The sequence below is a fragment of the Dermacentor andersoni genome, chromosome 10, assembly GCF_023375885.2.
Source record: "Dermacentor andersoni chromosome 10, qqDerAnde1_hic_scaffold, whole genome shotgun sequence".
Lineage (NCBI taxonomy): Eukaryota > Metazoa > Arthropoda > Arachnida > Ixodida > Ixodidae > Dermacentor > Dermacentor andersoni.
In genome coordinates, this window is record NC_092823.1 from 135,353,287 (window position 1) to 135,372,073 (window position 18,787).

Genomic DNA, 18,787 nt, shown 5'->3' on the forward strand with positions numbered 1-18,787 from the left:
TCCACAAGTTTCAGCTTATTGGTGCATTAATCGGAGGTATTCCTCGCAACGCTTGTTTCATGCGAAGACATAGTTTACGATAAAATTGCATATGAAGGGTCCGAATACCTTTTTCGAAATTTAAATCTCTCGCCAACCAACCGGGAGTAGTGAAGTTACATACGCCATAGGCAACAAGCTTAAGTAATCGCAAAGAGAGCTGCTAACTAGCAACAAAGGTTTTATTGTTGCTGAGGCCACTGAGGCTTTACTGGTGCGAAATCTTACTTTCGCGTATCTTCCCCAACTTCAGTAGCAGGGGGGGGGTTCGCCTCAAGCATCTATCACAGCCTGCATTCAGTTCTGCAGGAAGCTGATAAGGACCGACAAAGGTTGGTTTTTTATCCAAGCCGCTCCTGCTGCTCTTGGACAATAGCTCGCAGCGCGTCCGCTGAGAGGGCACGGAGATGTGGGTGGGCGAGAGCAGCCTTTGTTTCCCCTGGGGTATTCGATTGCTTTCAGGTCAGGTGACTGTGGATGCCATTCGAGGACTGCCACGTCACGACTCTCTAGAAACGTAGCAACATTTTGGGACTTGTGTATGGGAGAGAAATCATGCTGCAGGATGAAAGCATATTCAGGAAATGGCCCCCTGCCAAGGTATGGGAGCAGCACATCGTTCAGGAGAGCACATTACGAATTTATACTGAAGCGGTTCTGGATTGTCACGAGGGGTCTCACGCCTTCGGCTGTCACGACGCCCCAAACACCCATTGCAGTGACCGCTAGCTGGAACTCCGGCAGATGCACATAAAAAAACAAAATATTTAGTTGGCGCGCTGGTATATGTTGCGAATGAAAGCATTGGCTACAAGTAACACGTATTGAATGGTTGTATCTTTTAGCTTTGTCTGATGGGCTAATTTTCCCTGAACACTGCCATGGGAAATATGGCAAACGGGACCTTTTTTCTCTGTTCATTTGTGATATAGATTTCCTATGCCCAGATGCTGGCAGAACATTGTTTCTACGTATGCCACAGTGCACGTAAATCAGCTCTGTAACTGCTAATATTGAGGAGCAATATATTCTACGGGATTCACAAGTTTGTGCATGTCATATTACATTCAGTGCAAGTATACGTACTTCTGTCATAGTTTGAACAACCCGAACTGTTGTACTGGCGGCAAGCCCCGTTGACTAGATATGTCCTCTCAATTCTCCGTTTAAAACGTGTAGCCTGATAAACACAACGTAAATTATAATTATATTCCATTCTATCGCATCTTTTACTCCATATATGTGCAGCGTTGGGACGTTCAAACTGAAGGATTACTATACTTAGCGCAAACGACTCGTTTATCGCGAGGGCAGTATATCCTGAATGCGAGTACTATGGTACTTTACAAATATTTCACAGGCACTCATTTCATGGCAGGCACTGTAGTGCTGCACTCTGGCTTCAGGGACCTGCACGCTTTTCTACCCGGCACGAACGCGAAATGCACTGGAGCGAGCACAAAGTGCGGAGTCAAAGTGCAATGCGGCTAGTGCAATAAATGCATTTTTTTTTTACAGTTTGAATATGCATATGGACAACGAATACTAGCGTGCAAAATCTAAGTTAGGACTTTCCAGCACACGATACCTTCTGTAAATCGTGCTTACCGGCAGTTTTGGGGACGCCAGACTCGCTGTCGCTGGTTCCACCTTGTAGTAAATGAAGATTCGTCCATAAAGACCACCTTCGCCCAGTGGTCCTCGGTCCATTGTTCATGCTGCCGAGCATATTCGAGGCGCCTTTACTCGTTGCCCTCACTCACAATTGGCATCTGAGCAGCTCTTCTAAATTTGAGCCCCGAAGGCGACGTTTCACGATCGACACAAGTGTGCTAGCCCTGCGCTGTTCTTAGTTTTCAACACTTGCAGTTGGACTGTCCACACGCACACACACACACACTGGTGGCCTGGGCGTTTACAAAAAAAAAAAAGAAAAAAAAAGAAAACGAAAGTGACAGCCCTTTTAACTTAGCATACACCAAAGAGGGTGAAAGCGAAAGCCTGCGCGCTCACGAGACATTAAGTTACTTGACATTCTCATTCGAATGCGTTAGTACTTATTACTTGTTTTCTCCCACCAAAGGTCATGGGTTCGAGTGCCTTAATTGACGCTACCTTAATTAACTGCCCTACTTCGTCCTAATTACCACCAAGGGTCGTGGGTTCGAGTGCCCCAATTAAGCATACGTTAATTAACTATGCCTTAATTTCACCTTAACACCAAACGTCATGGGTTCGACTTCCACGTAAGCTCAAGGTTCGACTCCCACCAAAGGTCGTGGATTGGAGTGTCTTAATGCCCAAGCTATCCCATGCCCAAGCTATCATGAACCGCCTTAGCGCGCTTTAGGGCAACCTTGGGAAGGCAGAAGGCGGGTGAGGCGAATTCTTCAGGAGGGGCCCACTGGAAAATTGAAGGGTAGTGTCCAAATTATAGCTCTGGGTTTAAGTGTAGAGAAGAATGGATTTAAAGCAGTGGTCTCGCAACGTACGGTGTTGGAAGGCGGAGGTGATGAACGGCAGGACGCTGTCGCAGCCCTTGGCATTCGATTCCACATTGAGAACATACTGCACATATTGATTTTTTTTTTCTGTTCGTGGCATTTGGTTAGGTCATGTGTTTGGAGATGATAAAGAGAATAATACAGAAGTTGGGGCCTCAAGAACGGAGAAGCTGATCCACAACGGTGGCACGTGGAACTGGTGACCGCAGGCTCATTACTCGCTTAGGTCCATCGCGGGGATGTACGGGTCGGGGCCGAAAGAACGATATGTAGCAGGTGGCAATAAAGGGTAGGGCCACTGTACCCCAGGAACTAGCCAGGTAGGCAGTGCAAGCGACGATATAGGTATTATAATGCAGCGGACTAGAGCGAGGCCAGTCCAGGCCTCTGTCAGAGAGTAGGACAGATCCTGCTGGGTGCCTGAGACCCGCTTGTTGGGCGACTGCTTCAACCATCTCGACGATTCGCGATATTCATATATATGAATTAAGAAACCGTACAGACATCGAGACCAACGTCACAGGATTTTCATGGAGGCGAAATGGAAGGACGCCCGGGTGCTGCGTAATGTCAGTGCACGTTAAAGAGCCCCGGTTGGTAGAAATTATCCGGAGCCCTCCTCTACAGCGTTTCTCATGGGTAGAGTCGCTTTGCGGAGTAAAACCCGATAAACCAAACCAAACTAATCCTAAGAAGTTTGCAACCATATACATACGTTTAACGGGGATCGTGGCACTGAAAAGAGGAACCGCTCAGTTGGGGTACGCGGAAACTACACAACACGCTGCAGTGAGTGAAGTGCGCTTTCCCGCAACGCCGTTGCCGCACGCTGAGGCGCCACCAGCATGCCGAGAGTTAGGTGTGCTTTACAACAAAGCCGATACGACGCGCTCGCGCGCTTTAGCAGACACGAAGCCCCTCCTCCAGGCCCCTGTGCGCCTGCACTGCTTAGCTTCGATGCGCAGCCGCACCTTCGGCGCTAGCGCTCCGCGGAGCGTGGCCATGCTGCGCCGTGTTCGTACTAAGAGTGGACGACCCTGTACATGCTTACAACAAATTCCGGTTATAACGAAAGTATTCCCTATTGGATGCGACTTCGTTCAGGTTCGACTGTATTGGATTTGGGAGGGGTAGATGAAATAAGGAGGGCAGACACAATGCCTGTCTGATATATTAGATTACTATCATCATCATATCAATCTCAAACAATGCGTTAGCACTTCCAGCGATCTGATCTGTCCAAGTCACTTCGAAGCACCTTTTGTAGGACTTACCAGGTGCACATTTCCGGATGCAAATATTCATTTTAGCTAGACAAGGGGTTCCATGTTCTCCAACGATAATCAGTACATGCACACGCATATGCTTGTCTGATATGAAATTCAGTTATTGCTCATTTGCCTGTGAATAGCCCCAGTTTCTTCAACGACGTGACATTAGGCATCCAGACGTACACATACTCTCACAATACCATATTTTCTCTCTATATTACCTAGAGGGAAATCTAGGTAATAATTTGCGTAATTCGCACAGCTGCGCGCGCCATACCTTGAAAAGGATCTGCAGACGGCTCATACCTTTATGCGTGCTGTGTTCTTGCCACGCTTGCATTGAAGTGATAGACAGCACGAAGGTGACTTCGCTCGCTGCTGCTGCAGCGCTTGCTCACCCCAGCACTTTGACAGCGAGTATCCGCGCTCTAGTGTGATGTGTTCATGTTTGCTTGTGCGTGCTGACACCAAGCTTGTTAATATCAGTTATAAAGCGAATGTTTTCATGTTTATACGGCCGACAAAACTACAATCCTTACTTCGTAGAGCTGTCTACTAATTTGCTATCGCAATCGATGCTTCGCCTTTCGGGCGAAACCGACTTTTGTATTCCAGTCTTGCTTTGTAGCTGAGATACTCATCGAGGTCGTATTCTGGACATTGTCAAATCCGTCATCTTGTTAGTTGTGATTGGCCCACGGAGCTGCTACAGCCTTTCTGATTGGCTCAAAATGCTGTTGTAGCGCCCCTTGCCTCAGGCCCGGGCCGCAGGCCACTACTCGCTCCACGTACAGCGCTCGTGATAGAGGAGGAATTAAGTTAGCTCCCAGCCGCGCAGCGTGTGCAGTGGATATAAAAAAATAAAAGTACTGTTCAAAACCCAATGCTGCTGGAGCTGGGTCTTCCTCGCATTAGCTTCGGCAGATTTGGCGACCCGGTAAAGAACACAGCTCCAACCCTCCGGCATGGTTCCTGCCCGCTCTACTACTCTTCCTGCTGGTGACGACGCCCAGGCGGTCGCCCGACCTGGCGGTGCCGTGGTGGCCGCGTACCAACACATCAACCTGCCACCATTTTGGCACAACAGCCTCAGCATCTGGCTCCTGCAGGGCGAGGTACACTTCCGCCTCCACCATATCTCCAGTGAACAGACTAAGTTCTTACATCTGGTGTCCTCCTTACCTACGGACGTTGCCGAGGACTTAGCGGATGTTATCACCTCGCTGGACCCGACCCATCCCTTTGACACGTTGACGGCAGCTATATATCGTTTCCCGCAAGTCAGTCCGAGCAGCTGACTCCAGCAACTCCTCACAGCTACGGATCTCGGTGACAGTCGCCCTTCACAGCTCCTTCAACGCATGCGCCACTTTTGGCGGAGACCTCGCCTTTCAACAGGACAAGCTGCTGCGTGAGTTGTTCCTCCAGCACCTCCCGCAGAACATGGTCCGAGTTCTCGTGGCTGCGGGTGATGTGCCATTAGACAAGCTTGCTGAACTGGCTGACTGAGTTGCGGGCTACTTGCGGGCCTCTAGCCTCAGCGCCGTTACGACTCTGCCTCCGGCTACTGCCTCAGCCCCTACGCTTGCAAACATAGAGGGCCGTCTGGACGCCTTTGTCAGACGTCTCGATGACCTTGCGCCCTTCTCACACCGATCTTCAAGGTTCCGGTCCCGCAGTCGCTCCCCGGCGCCCCCGCACTTTCCAGTTTCAACCATCCGACGCACGACGCGACAGCTCGTCTTCGGCTGTAAGCTGGTACCACCATGTATTCGGCACCTTTGCTCGCAAGTTCACCCGTCTGTCCTCCTGGCCGGGAAATGCTGTGACTGGCCACTGACGGCAGCAAGTGGTACTCGTTGAAGGACATGCCACTATTCTACGTTTCTGACAAGATCAGTGGCGCTCGCTTCCTTGTCAACACAGGAGCCCCGGTTAGCGTCATACTGGCCTCTTGTACAAATTGCCGTCGCAAAGAACAGACCTGCCCGCTCCAAGCGATAAACAGTTCCGCCATACACACATACGGCCAACGGTCTCTTACACTTAACCTTGGATTTCACTGGACGTTTCGCTGGATTTTCATTCTTGCTGATGTCTTGCAAGCTGTTCTCGGCGCTAACTTCCTCAATTTCTTCAACCTTGTGGTAGACATGCATGCTCCTCACCTCATCGATCTCAGCACAAGCCTCTCCATCAACGGTGTAGTCTGCGCCGCCTCGCCGACAGGGCTTTAAGCTCTCGCACTCGCTTCACCATACAAAAAAATGTTCACCGATTTTCCCAATCTTCCGAAGCCGCATACCAGAGTCAGCAGTGATGCACTTGATCACTCACCACATCGTGACCACTGGACCCCGTTTTTACTCGGCCACGCAGACTGTCTGGAGACAGCCTTGCCATTGCTGACCACGAGTTTGAGCATATGCTTCAACTCGGCATTGTGCAACCTTCCTCAAGCAACTGGGCATCGCCACTCCACATGGTGCCAAAGAAAGATCCTGGCGACTGAAGACCATGTGGGGATTATCACGCTCTGAACGCCCACACCTTACCAGACCGCTATCTACTTCCTCACATACAAAACTTCACATCAAACTTGGCTGGGTGCATGATCTTCTCTAAAATTGACTTATTGAAAGCTTATCAAATTATTGTGGAACCCGCTGACGTTCTGAAGATGGTCATTACCTCCCCTTTCGGCCTCTTTGAGTATATGAGGATGCTTTTGAATTGCGCAACGCTGCACAGACTTTTCAGCGCACTATCAACGAGGCCAGGCAAGGTCTCGACTTCGTGTTTGCCTACCTTGATGATCTCCTTGTCGTAAGTTCATCAGGCCCCGAGCATGAAGCTCACCTGCACACTCTTTTCCAACAACCTTATGATTACGGTCTCGTCATTAATCCGCACAAGTGACTTTGGCGTCGCTACCATCTAGTTCTTAGTCCACCTTGTCACTCCACAAGGTATCCGGCCTCTCACCAGCAATGTGAAGGCAATTCAAGACTTTCCACCCCTGACTTCACTAAGAATTCAGAAAATTCCTGGGCCTAGTGAATTTTCATCACCGCTTTCTTCCGAAGTGTGCCAATTGCCTGATGCCTCTGACCGACCTTCTGGCTATCAAAAAAGATCCGGCTGCGCCACTTGAGTTGACTGAGGAAGCTGCATCTGCCTTCGCTACTGCCAAGAAAGTGTTGGCAGACGCCACCATGCTCATACATCCCGTTCCTGATTTCCCAATTCATCTCATCGCCAATGCATCAAGCATGCAAGTTGGCACAGTTCTCAAGCAATATTTATCCGGTTGGCAGCCTCTTGGTTTTTTTTCCTGCAAAAACTGAAGCCACCTGAAGCTAAATACAGTACATTCGGTCGAGAATTCCATGCAGTGTACCACTCCATTAAGCATTTTTGCCACTTCTGAAGGGCCGGGTCTTTCACGTCACAGACCATAAGCCCCTGACGTATGCCTTCCATAGGAATCACACCAACTACACTGGACGGGAGATCCGCCAACTGTGCTTTATCTCCAAGTTCACAGTGGATCTCCACCTCGTGCATGGGCCGGAAAATGTTGCCGCTGATGCACTCTCCCCCGTAGATGCTCTGGCGGCCCAACCACCGGTGGACATGGAGGAGCTAGCAGCCGCCCAGCGCAGCGACCCTGAGCTGCATTGCCTTCGTTCCTCATCCACGTCCCTGTCCTTCACCAAGGGCCTGCTTCCGTTTTCTTCCTTGTTGATAATGTGCGAGACATCTACTGGTGTTCCTCAACCCTTAATGCCTTTGGCTTTTTGTCACGCAGTTTTTGATTAACTGCACAACCTGAGCCACCTGGAATTCGTGCGACTCAGAAGCTAGTCACAACTCGCTTCCTTTGGCCTAGCATTAATGCAGACGTCTGTCGCTGGGTGCGAACCTGCCTTCAGTGCCAGCATGTTAAAGTTCACCGCCATGGACAAGAACGGCACCGAGAGCGGCGCTGCTGCGCCGGCGTTGAGAGCGCCGCATGCGAAGCAAAATTCTTTTAGCGGGTGGTACCCCTCTCCCATCTCTCGTTCGCACCGCCTTGATTGCCTCCTGCACTGCGCGTGTTTGGGCCCGTTTCGTGCCGCGCGCGGTGTGTGCCTACGGGTGTGCGCGTGGACATTTCATTCGAAGGGCGATGTACAGTCTGTTTCACATTTAGGGGGAAACTCGGAGCGCATTGCATCGCGATGCGGCGAGCGCTTGAATCAGGCGGCGGCAGCAGCTCGCGCAGGTGCTCGAGGGGCGGGATCTTGAACGGCGTCGTCTGGTTCGGCGGCGCGCGCTGGCCGCACTGTCGAGAAACCGTCTCCTGTCAGTTGCAGGGCGCCCATCTCATCGTTACTGCGTGAAATGAGCCGGTATTCTTTACTAAGCGTTGTGCGACGCCCACTGATACGCCTCGAAGGTAAGTTCATCGCTGCAGGGCAGTCATAGACGACGTACTGATTCCATACATTCTTGACGGCCCGTTTCTGGAAGGCGACTATATATTCTAACGCGATAGGTCGCCGATCCACACTGCTCGCGTTGTGCAAGAACTGCTGGAAGAGCGCGCAGTCACTCTCTTGAAGTAGTCGCCTCAAGCCCCGGGCGCCAACATCATTTAAAATGTCTGGTGCTCGTTGAAAGTGTCGCTGCCGCACCATCCCCTCTATCAGTCGCCCGAAGATAGGCTTCGATCCACCATCGTTAGCGACTGAGACGTGCTGCGAATGAACACATCCCTGATCAAGTCATTCTACACTTCACTGCCTTCAGGATGAGCGCTGTCATCGCTGCCGCTGGGGACATGACGAGATACTAACCGAAGTTCCGAGCGTGACGTGTCCAATTCCCCGCGGGCGGGCAGGGTCTGTCTGGTGTAGTGATTGATTGTCGAGAAAAATCGCTTCCACCTCATTGTCTTAACCTAAAACATTCCTTTAATCGTACCCGTTTGTTTCATCGTGTTCGACCCCCATAGTAATCATTATTGAGTGCTTTGTTTTCCTTTCGAGTCAAACAAAGACTGAGCACGACCCAATGGGCATTGAAACTCCCTCGGACGTCCGGATAAGATCCTGACGTCCAAGTCCTAGAGCAGTCGTCCTGGGGACATCCAGTGGATATCATTATTGGACTAATTTCAACATCCAGTTCTTATCCTCCTGCGGACATCCTTAGGTCATTCGTGCTGGACGTTTCGCCAATGTCCCGAGCAGGGTTTCGTTCGGACTTGAGTGACGAACTGCTCTGTTGCTGAGCATTTCTGCACTTGCAAATATCAACGTAGAACCGGCCTTGAGTTCATTCAAGCTAACTACAGCTAACTTTGTTTAGTAGAGGTATCAACATTTGTCGGCGAAATATCAATGAGTCCTCAAACATGCAGCATAAAATAAACCAATTCGGTCGAATTCTACCTGCCCATGGGATTTTTTTCTTCTGGTGGAGAGCATACAGGCAACCACGGAGGCAGGTTAGTGGACTGGTTCTAAAGCACAGCGTGATCGTAAAAGCTACCAAGCTTGTGTGACCGTCTCATTATTTATTACTTGCAGAGCCACAGAAACATTTCTGTGCTTAGAGTGCTTACGCGTTATCAAACATATCCTTTTTGCACCATCCCGCTCGCCAGATATCGATATGACCAGAGACCGACTGTACCATTGTATAGTTGACGTCCATTTACGACGCTTTTTAAATAATAATTAACAGCAGCCTCTCATTTGGAAACTTCAGAAATATTTCTATCATCTCTAAAAACGCGTCGCAAGCATACCCATTATGCTACCAGCGCAATCTTTTCTGAAGCTTATCATACCCTGCATTTTTTTTCGCGGGAGACTATTTCTATTTATCGTTTGGGGCATCCTTCTGGCAGTATTTTTGAAAGTGTGGATCGGCAGAATTTCACTGGTGGCATTAACCCTGTTTTTGTATACACTGCTGTTGTGACAGTTAACAACACAATAATAATTTCCAGTCATCCGAGGAGGCGCCGTCGGAAACAAGAGACGTTTCGCGCGCAGCGCGAGCTAAGCGCGGGCGCGACCTTGAATGGAAGCGGCGATAACGTACACCTGTGGGAGGTGCAATCGTTCCGCCAGGAGAGAAACGAGCGCCATGCGAGCGCTGGCGTCTAGGATTAAACTTGGCGTGCGAAAAAGGCGCGAAGGCGAGCGTTTCGCGCGTTTATTGTGAGTGCATAGGCGCCATTTTCAGTTGTCACTACGGCTGCGCAAGGTGCTCAAGATTGTTGTTTCTTTCTCCTGGGCTCCTGGCCGGGTTGGCCCCACAGAAAAGGTAAGCTGAAGCGTGCCTGGACTTTATACTATGTGTTGTCGGTATGTTCTACAGGCCACATATGCCCAGTAGTTCGCGTGAGCGGCTTTCTTTTAGTCGCATATATGCAAGGAGGTGCTGCTGTACGCGATTGCTTGCGGTCGCATACGTCGCTGGGAGCTGCTACTCACTATTAATACTCTGTAGCACACGCAAAGTATGCAGAGAGCTCGCAAGAGATTTGCTGAAGAGACAGCGGCACGGGAGACGAAGAAATCCTTTCAACTTCTCCATTCTCCGTGCACCGGGCAGGAGTGTTCTCCGACCAGTCCATCAGTTGTTTCGCAGTCCTTGTGCAAACGGTTGGAAACCGTATCTTGCGTTAACGTGAACGAAATCGTTCAGAAACCCGAGTCGTCAGAATATGACACACTTTCAGAAGACTCCACATTCTGTGACCGCGATTACTCCGGGCGATTGAGATTCGGTGCGGATGGCTTTCCACTTCGTGAGTCAGGCAGCAATGTATGCATATTTAATGTCTATAGTAACACATGATAAAATTGAAAATTTTTATATTAGCTGGTGAGATTGTAAATGTGGCATTTAATACAAGTAATACTTTGGGATCTCCTAAACATGACTACTGGCTAGTAAATGCCTAAACATACAGCACAGCTGTATAATTGAGCCCTTACCCCACCGTCAAGGTATCTAATTACTAAAGAAATCCTAAAGTTAGCAGCTTTGAGACCTAGGCTAATTTGGAGCAAAATTTTAAAATATGCGCACTGTATTGCAATGTCAGGTGATTGTAAGTTTACACTATTCACATTAAACAAACTATTCTCATAGAATAGTGTTTGCAGTCTTTTGCTTCGTAAATTGGTGACTCGTTCCATGGAAGAAATATTTTTTTTGTTTTGGCGTGGCTGTTGCAGGCAGGTAATTTTTGAGCTCACAGTCAGGTTTGTTAATTTATTATGTATCTTTCCTAGTACAAAATAGGAGGTGTTTTGCCATATTATGGTGGTAATAACATTGAGATGTTATTACTAGTCACAGTTGTCGAACTTGTTCAAGCATGTGTTCTTTCTTCAGATGCGTTATGCCACTGTTGAATTCACCAAAGCTGAAGAAGTGGAAGTTGTTCCTACAAGTTGGATCTCCGACAACAAGTGTTGGTGGCCAGCTCACGCAAAGCCCGAAAAGCTTACGTCAATGGTGAAAAAAAATCACACCCGGTGGAATCAACCTGGAAACAGTTTGACATTTCTGTAAAAGGGTTATTGGTGGGAGCCATGTTTTGGTATGGTGATTTTTTAGAACAAAATGAGAGTCAAAGCTTGACCATTGCATTGTAATTTCTTGTTCAGCCACATACGATCATGCACGTAAAAAGCTGAATAAAAGTCAGTTCACATCGGACCTGAGCAGTGACCCTGACATGGTTCAAAAAAGACGCTGCCGAGCACCATTTGTATACACAGACTCGGATTAAAGTGACTCGCAACCTTCTCCAAGCTCTGTGAAGCAGCTGCGAATCCCAGAGGTTCCCGAAGATTTTCCGCAGAGTGAGGTAAATGTGGTCACTACAGCTTTGTAACGCAAAAAATATAGCTGCTGTAAATAAAATATAATGATTACTTTATTCGTACGATGGTGCCCCTTTAAAGCTTTCTCGTAGTTTATGATTGCTTGCTCTGTCTAACATCTGTGAATGTGTACCATGTTTTGTCCATCTGTGCAAGAGAGCTCTGTGGGGACAACAGTGCCATTCAGGTTCTATGAGCCTGAGTTCATTTGCTGTTTCCAAGGTAGTGCTAGAATTTGAAAAAAAGGCACGGTCCAAATAATTTAGGTCTCAGCTGTGTGATATTTTAGGTGTGAGGATTGCCAGTACCTTTATGTTCCTTAGTCATTACTGAATGTAGTGAAATGCGATAGCGTACTGATTGCCAACTTTTTTTCGGGGATCGACGAGCCTCACCTCGCGATTTATTCACGCTAATGAAACAGTCAATGCCTGTGCTCTCTTCATGTCTCGTATTCCATGTGGCATTCTGTGCTTTTTTTTTTTTCATGTTCCCTGATGTTAAGGTAAAGAATAAGTGTATTGCAGTGAAAGAAGTGTACCATGCTTTTGAAGTACACTGAGGGCTACACCTGGTCCTGCCTACCTTGATGTTTCTAAATATGTATTGCCGATAGTGGTGCTTAGTAGACGTTCTTATATTATGTGATCTCATTTCACTCTTGTAGCACTTGGAGCTGGAAATTTTAATGTACTGCTGTAAAAGCTGTCACCTGCAGCCTTTGTCTTAGTTTGTGGTAATAAGTTGTTGACATTTATTATAATGCAGGACTGTTACATGCATCAATTCTCTCTCTGAATCTTATAGGTTTGCAGTATCTTGTCTCGTGACCAGTTCTGTGTTTGAATACTTGTAACACTTGCATTATTAGCGACTCTCTGTATTAAATCGAGCTTTTGTAATAGAAATGAATAAAAATATATGTGAAAGTGATTGTCTCTCCATTTTATGTAAACTTAATTAGCTTGCTTTGGAATCTGCGTTCCATGGGTGCAAGTTGTATTTTCATTAGTACATGTCAGTACTGCATCATCTTTGCAGCACAGATTCTACAGAAGGCCAATGTTTACGCTAACTGTGCTATTTAGCCCATTTAAATAAAAATGAACATCCTGCAGACATCCCTTAATGGTCCACGGTTCGTCGTACGGATGTCTGACGGACGTTTAGCAATGAAAACATAAACAAATTCTTGCGTCCGTGGAACATCCGTATATCCGTTCTAGACATCCGCGGGACACCCCTCGGACTGCCAATTAGTATGCGCCTGGTAGTCCTGTGGATGTCCGCCGTACGCCCTTCGGCGATCTGCGGACGTCCTATGGATGACCAAGATATCCAGAATCGGTAGTCCAGTGGATGTCCAGAGGAGTTCACATGCCCATTGTACGTTGCGCGCACATCTTGGTGCGTCTTGTCGCTGCTTATCACGGTAGCACACACAGTGAAGAAATATACGTGCACGCGCTCAGTACCCCACCCTTTCGAAAGAACAAACGAAGCATGCTGTTAAAAGAAGTTTGTGGAACTCCATTATCGCTAATGAAGGCTCAGAGTTCGGCGACGCACAACCTTTAGTAAAGAATATCAGCTCAGTTCCCGCAGTACCGATGAAGTCGGTGCACTGCCCCCTGACAGTAGCACGCTTCCCGACAATGCGGCCAGCGCGCGCCGCCGTAGCAGACGCAGATCACGACTCCGCTCCTCGAGCGTCTGCGCCTGCTCGAGCTGCTGCCACCGCACGACTCCATTGCTTGCCGCATCGCAATGCAATACGTTCCGAGTTTTCCCCTAAGTGTGAAACAGACTGTACACGCTTCTATTTGCCTTTAAGAAGATCGGTACGCTTGACGATTATTTTTATGGCTGCAATGCGGCGAAAGGGCAGCGTCTGCTTAACCATGTAAGTGACGCTGAGCAGGTAATTGGAAACGACATCGTATGTGCCGCCGGAAAAATCGTCAGCACATACGATGCGACACATGCATACGGCACATACAAGCTAAAGTCATTTTTGCAGTTTCTCACAATATGTTTGCTACAAATCCGTGTTGTCTCTTATGGCGACAACGGATTTCCATCGACACTGTGCGGAAATAAACAAAATATATCGCTGCATAGCACAAGTACGACATGCGCACACAACCTCAACTAGTACGCCCCCTACAATATGGAATAGAGGCAGCAATGTAGACAGCTTGGCCATTTTTTAACAGTGCTCAAGAGGCGGAAGTTGAAAGTATTAGTAATCATTGCCGCTTCTGCAATGCCGGCGCGACCAAGACGCGGGCGTGTATCGTCCAGTAACTCGATCGATCGGTGCAGTGGTGAAACGGGAATGAACTCCGGTCATGTCAATGCATCGTGCACATATTCAATTCCTCGGCACGCGTGGACTTCGGCCACTGCTAGCGCATACAACAAAAGTGGTTTCCATTCTTGGGCAGCGCACACACAAACGAAACACGAGAAAGAAGACGGGACAAGCGCTCGTCGAACAAATGAAAGTTTTTATATGAATAAAAGGATTATGTACCGAGTGATTCTTAAATTCATGTGGGTTACATATAAAAACCGTCATACACTTAGGAGTGATCAATGAACGAGCTCGCTTCGTTTGCCAGTTGTTTACTTCGCTCGGCGCACCGCAGTAATCCATGTCTGTCGTCTGCTTTTTTCGTACCATATTCTTGTGAATCGGCAGAATTTCACTGGTGGCATCAACCCTTTCATGTTTACATTGCTGTCGTGACAGTTAACAACACAATAATAATTTCCGGTCATCCGAAGAGGCGCCGTCGCAAACAAAAGACGTTTCGCCCGCAGCGCGAACTGCAGCTTGAACGCGGGCGCGATCGTGAAGGGAAGCGGCGGCGGAAACCTACCCCCGTTCGAGGTGAAATCGTTCCGCCAGGGGAGAAACGAGCGCTGGCGTCTAGGATGAAACTTTGCGTGCGGTCGTCCATACCGTCGGGTCTAATTCCTGATTTCGGCCTCCAGACACGAGGTTTTCCCATGTGCGTCTCGACATTGTCGGCCCTCTCCCGCTATCACATGGGACCTCTTACCTGCTCACATGTGTGGACCGCTTCACCCGATCACCAGAGGCGTTTCCCATTATAGACACTAAGGCAGAGACAGTTGCTCCAGCTTTCATGATCGGCGGGGTGTCACGTTTCAGGTGCCCTTTTGTCGTTACCACCGACTGAGGCCGCCAGTTTCAATCGGCCCTATTCACTGCGCTTGTCAACATCCTGGGCATTCGACACATCCATACGACCGCCTACCATCCTTCCGCGAATTGCATGGTGGAACGACTTTATAGACAACTGAAGGCTGCGCTCACCACTTATCAGCCAAGGGAATGTTGGCTCGTGCACCTTCCCTTCATCCTTCTAGCCATCTGATCAGCACTGCAGGCTGACCTAGGTTGCTCATCAGCTGAACTCGTCTACGGCATTCCCCTGCGCCTTCCTGGAGAATTCTTTGCGCCGTCGTCGCCACATTGCACTCTTGATGCTTCCACCCACATCCAGGAGCTGTGCACCACGTTTCGTGACCTTTCTCCTGCAATTCCTGCTGACCGGCACCACCGGTCTGTATTTGTCAGCCAGGATATAGATTTCTGCAGTTATGTCTTCATTTGGTCTGACCAAGTTCGTCCACCCGTCACCCCGGCCTACGATGGACAATTCTGTGTACTCAATTGTACGCCTAAGATATTCACACTGGACATTAACAGTCTCGAAGACAATGGCTGCTGACCGACTCAAACCTGCCTATGTCACTGCTCTTGTGCCTGTGATTCCTCCACTCAACCTGGCCTCGATTCCTTCATCAGTCCGGGTGGTCACATCTATGCGTGTTCACTGGGCGGTTCCTCTGGCTTCCGCTCTACAGGAGGGGAGCCCTATAGCGCCCCTAGCCTCAGGGCCGGGCCAAAACTTGCTCTACGTGCAGCGCCCGTCAAGGAGGAAGAAGTTAGCTCCCGGCCGTGCAGCGTGTGCAGTGCGATATAAAAAAAATAAAAAGAACAGTTCAAAACCCAATGCTGCTGGAGCTGGGTCTTCCTCGCATTAGCTCTGATACTGTCATTGGTGAATTTGACAATATAACAATTTGGCAGTGTCCAGAATATGACCATCGTATGACGGCATGGACGACGGTGTCTCTAGTTTCATGTTTATTTCATGTAAAGCCCAGAATAATTAAACTCTAAGATGCAAAGGTGCACAGACGCCGCGGAAGGTTTTGCAAGCGAAATGAAAGACGCTTCGATTTCTGCCCACGTGCTGGCGTCAAACGACTATCGCCTGAAAAACTCAGTTAGTTGGGTGTCGCGATTCAGCTGCACTTTGCCTGCAGAGTGGGAAGCACAAACCATATAGCATGTAAGTAGGAAACTATGCTAAAACCTTCCACACCCGCTGACGTCAGGATCACGCGTCGGGCTGACACGTTTGGCTTCAAATGTGTTGCGCAATGCTCCCTCGTAGTCCTTTCTCTCCTCCATGGCAGTGTTGTGTCAGTTCACCCAACATGGCTGAGCACAATTTTTTATTTGCAAGCAGTTGTTTTCTCGTGGATTTTGTGTGTACTAATTGATTGCTTCTCAAAAGACATGTTGATGCACTACACATGGGCCCTTAGTCTTGTGCGGTGCAAAGAACAGTCGTCGTGATCTAAGTACATTGTAATCAAACTTGTGGTGTTGATCAATGGCAATTCCTGTGTATCGGTGTCAGCACGTGAAACTTTCAAGCAAGCTTGTACGATGTTGTGCCGCCAGCCATTCGTACATAAGCTAATGGTTCATGAGTGGTCTTGCTCTGCAAGGTGAGCAGTGACACAGTTTTCGGCATAGAGGGCACATGTCTCGATGCTGGCGTCATGGTTTGTGAGACATGGTGTCAAGACATGCACCTTCGTAGCCAAGATGGACGGTCGCTGTGAGCAACGGAATCTTTAACGCTGCCTCTAAAGGTACGGCGGACACCAAGAACAAAGGTGCTCTACCTTCAAAGTAACAGCGCTGGCTTTCCCATGGAGGCAGTAAGGGCCGTAGTACAGACCGGCTTTGCTCTCCTGGAGCAGTATCTTGGCTCTTGCCAGGCTTTTCATATGCTGCTCTCCGTGACTTTTCCAATGCATTTTTAATGATCCCTTTTGGATTAAAACATCTTCCTGCAAAAACATGTGCAGAGATTGGTAGGCAGGAGCTGCAGATCTAGCGAAACAGAAACTCCGACGTATCTCTAACTTCTGGGATTCGGGTACGTCCGACGTACCTTTAGACATTTTGTATCTCTTAACCACGACGTGAAAACTTGCGACTACACTCTAAGAAGAGATTACACCCTTTGGGGCTTAGAAATCTTGTCCCCAAACAGCAATTCCCACCAATATTGCGTGCCTTTCCTTTCCTTAACACTGCGCACCCGGTAATTCCACTTCACGCACATTATCAGCATGACGTAGCATTCTTGAAAGGAAATGGTGTTTTTGAAATACCGTATTTATTCGAATCTAGGCCGATAGAATACGATTATTTGAAAATAACTAACTCTAGGGTTGGCTTAGATTCGAGTATTTTAAAAAATGCGCCAGTTTTTCATTGAAGCTGCTAAATATGGTGCATATAGCTAGCGCCCCCCCATCTAGAAAAGTCAGTATTGCAGCCGCTACTAGCCGTGCCAGTAGCCAACCATACACAAGCGAGGTCGCCATTTTGACCTGTGTCGTGTCGGCCGTATCGGTGTGCGGCATGGTGTTATCGCGATGGCACCAAGCAGGAGATGCCACTACAGTGCCGCTTTCAAGCGAAAAGTTGTGATAGCCGCAGAGGCGTCGGCGAACCTTCAAGCCGGGCGGGACTTCGGCGCTGATGAGAAAAACGTCTGTTATTGGAGGGGACAATGACAGCAGCTTTTTGCGTGCGCCGCAACGAGGATGGCATTTAGTGGACCAAAGAAAGGCCGTCACCACGAAGTGGAGACAGTTTTGGCCGACTTTGTTCGGACACAAAGAGCAGCTGCCCTTCCAGTGACAACAGAAGAGCTCCAAACGAAAGCTAGGGAACTTTCGAGGGAGCGAGGCCTAACGCCAAAGGGTTTCAAAGACAGCCGGGGCTGGCTTCAGAAATTCATGAAGCGCTTCGGCTTCAGCCTCCGACGGTCACACTTCAATCACCCAGAAGCTGCCAAGCGATTTCGAAGAAAAGCTGATAGCTTTTCAGCGCTACGTGCTGCGAATGAGAGAAGCGGCAGGCTACAAACTTGGGTAAATCGGCAATGCCGACCAGACGGCTGTGTATTTTGATATGCCAGTGGTGTACACCGTGAATGAAAAGGGTGCCAAGGAGGTGAAGGTGCACATTGCGGGCTACGAGAAGCAGCGCGCAACTGTGATGCTGTGCTGCACAGCTGATGGACATAAACTCCCTCCTTATATGACATTTAAAAGGAAGACACTGCCTGCTCAAGAAACTTTCCCAAGAAATGTCATTGTGCAGGCAAATGAGAATGGGTAGATGACGGATGCGATGGTGGAAGAGTGGGTTAAGATTGTGTAGCGACGGCGTCCAGGAGCCCTTTTGACAAAGCACTCGCTCCTTATCGTCGACTCTTACCATGGGCACTTGACCGACAACGTGAAGGCTGCGCTCGCCCAAGCGAACATGGACCTCACTGTCATACCGGGCGGCATGACGGGCCAGTTACAGCCACTTGATGTCTGCATCAACAAACCTTTCAAGGATCGTCTGCGGAAATATTACACGAACTGGTTGACTGACGAAGACCACATGATGACGGCAACGGGCCGCATCAAACGTGCATCGCTATTGCAGCTGGCGGGCTGGGTAGCTGCAGGGTGGGACGACACCCCAGGTACTTTGGTCATGCGCACCTTTAAAAAGTGCAGCATATCTAATGCGCTTGATGGTACCAAAGATAGTGCACTGTTTGAAGGTGACAGTGATAAGTCTAGCAGCGACGACGACATTGAATGAGCTCTGCACGTTCAGATTCAATAAATGCTGTTTGCATTTTGTGAACGCTGTCCTCGCTTTTTATGTTCT

At 48.8% G+C, this 18,787-nt stretch overlaps 1 long non-coding RNA gene across 1 annotated transcript; it reads left to right on the forward strand.

Annotated features, from left to right (window-relative positions):
• Positions 1 to 9,665: 9,665 nt before the first annotated feature.
• Positions 9,666 to 11,845, forward strand: LOC129388129 (uncharacterized). Its single transcript, XR_008615159.2, has 2 exons — positions 9,666 to 10,135; positions 11,216 to 11,845. It is a non-coding gene; the product is annotated as an uncharacterized lncRNA (long non-coding RNA).
• The last annotated feature ends 6,942 nt before the right edge of the window (positions 11,846 to 18,787 follow it).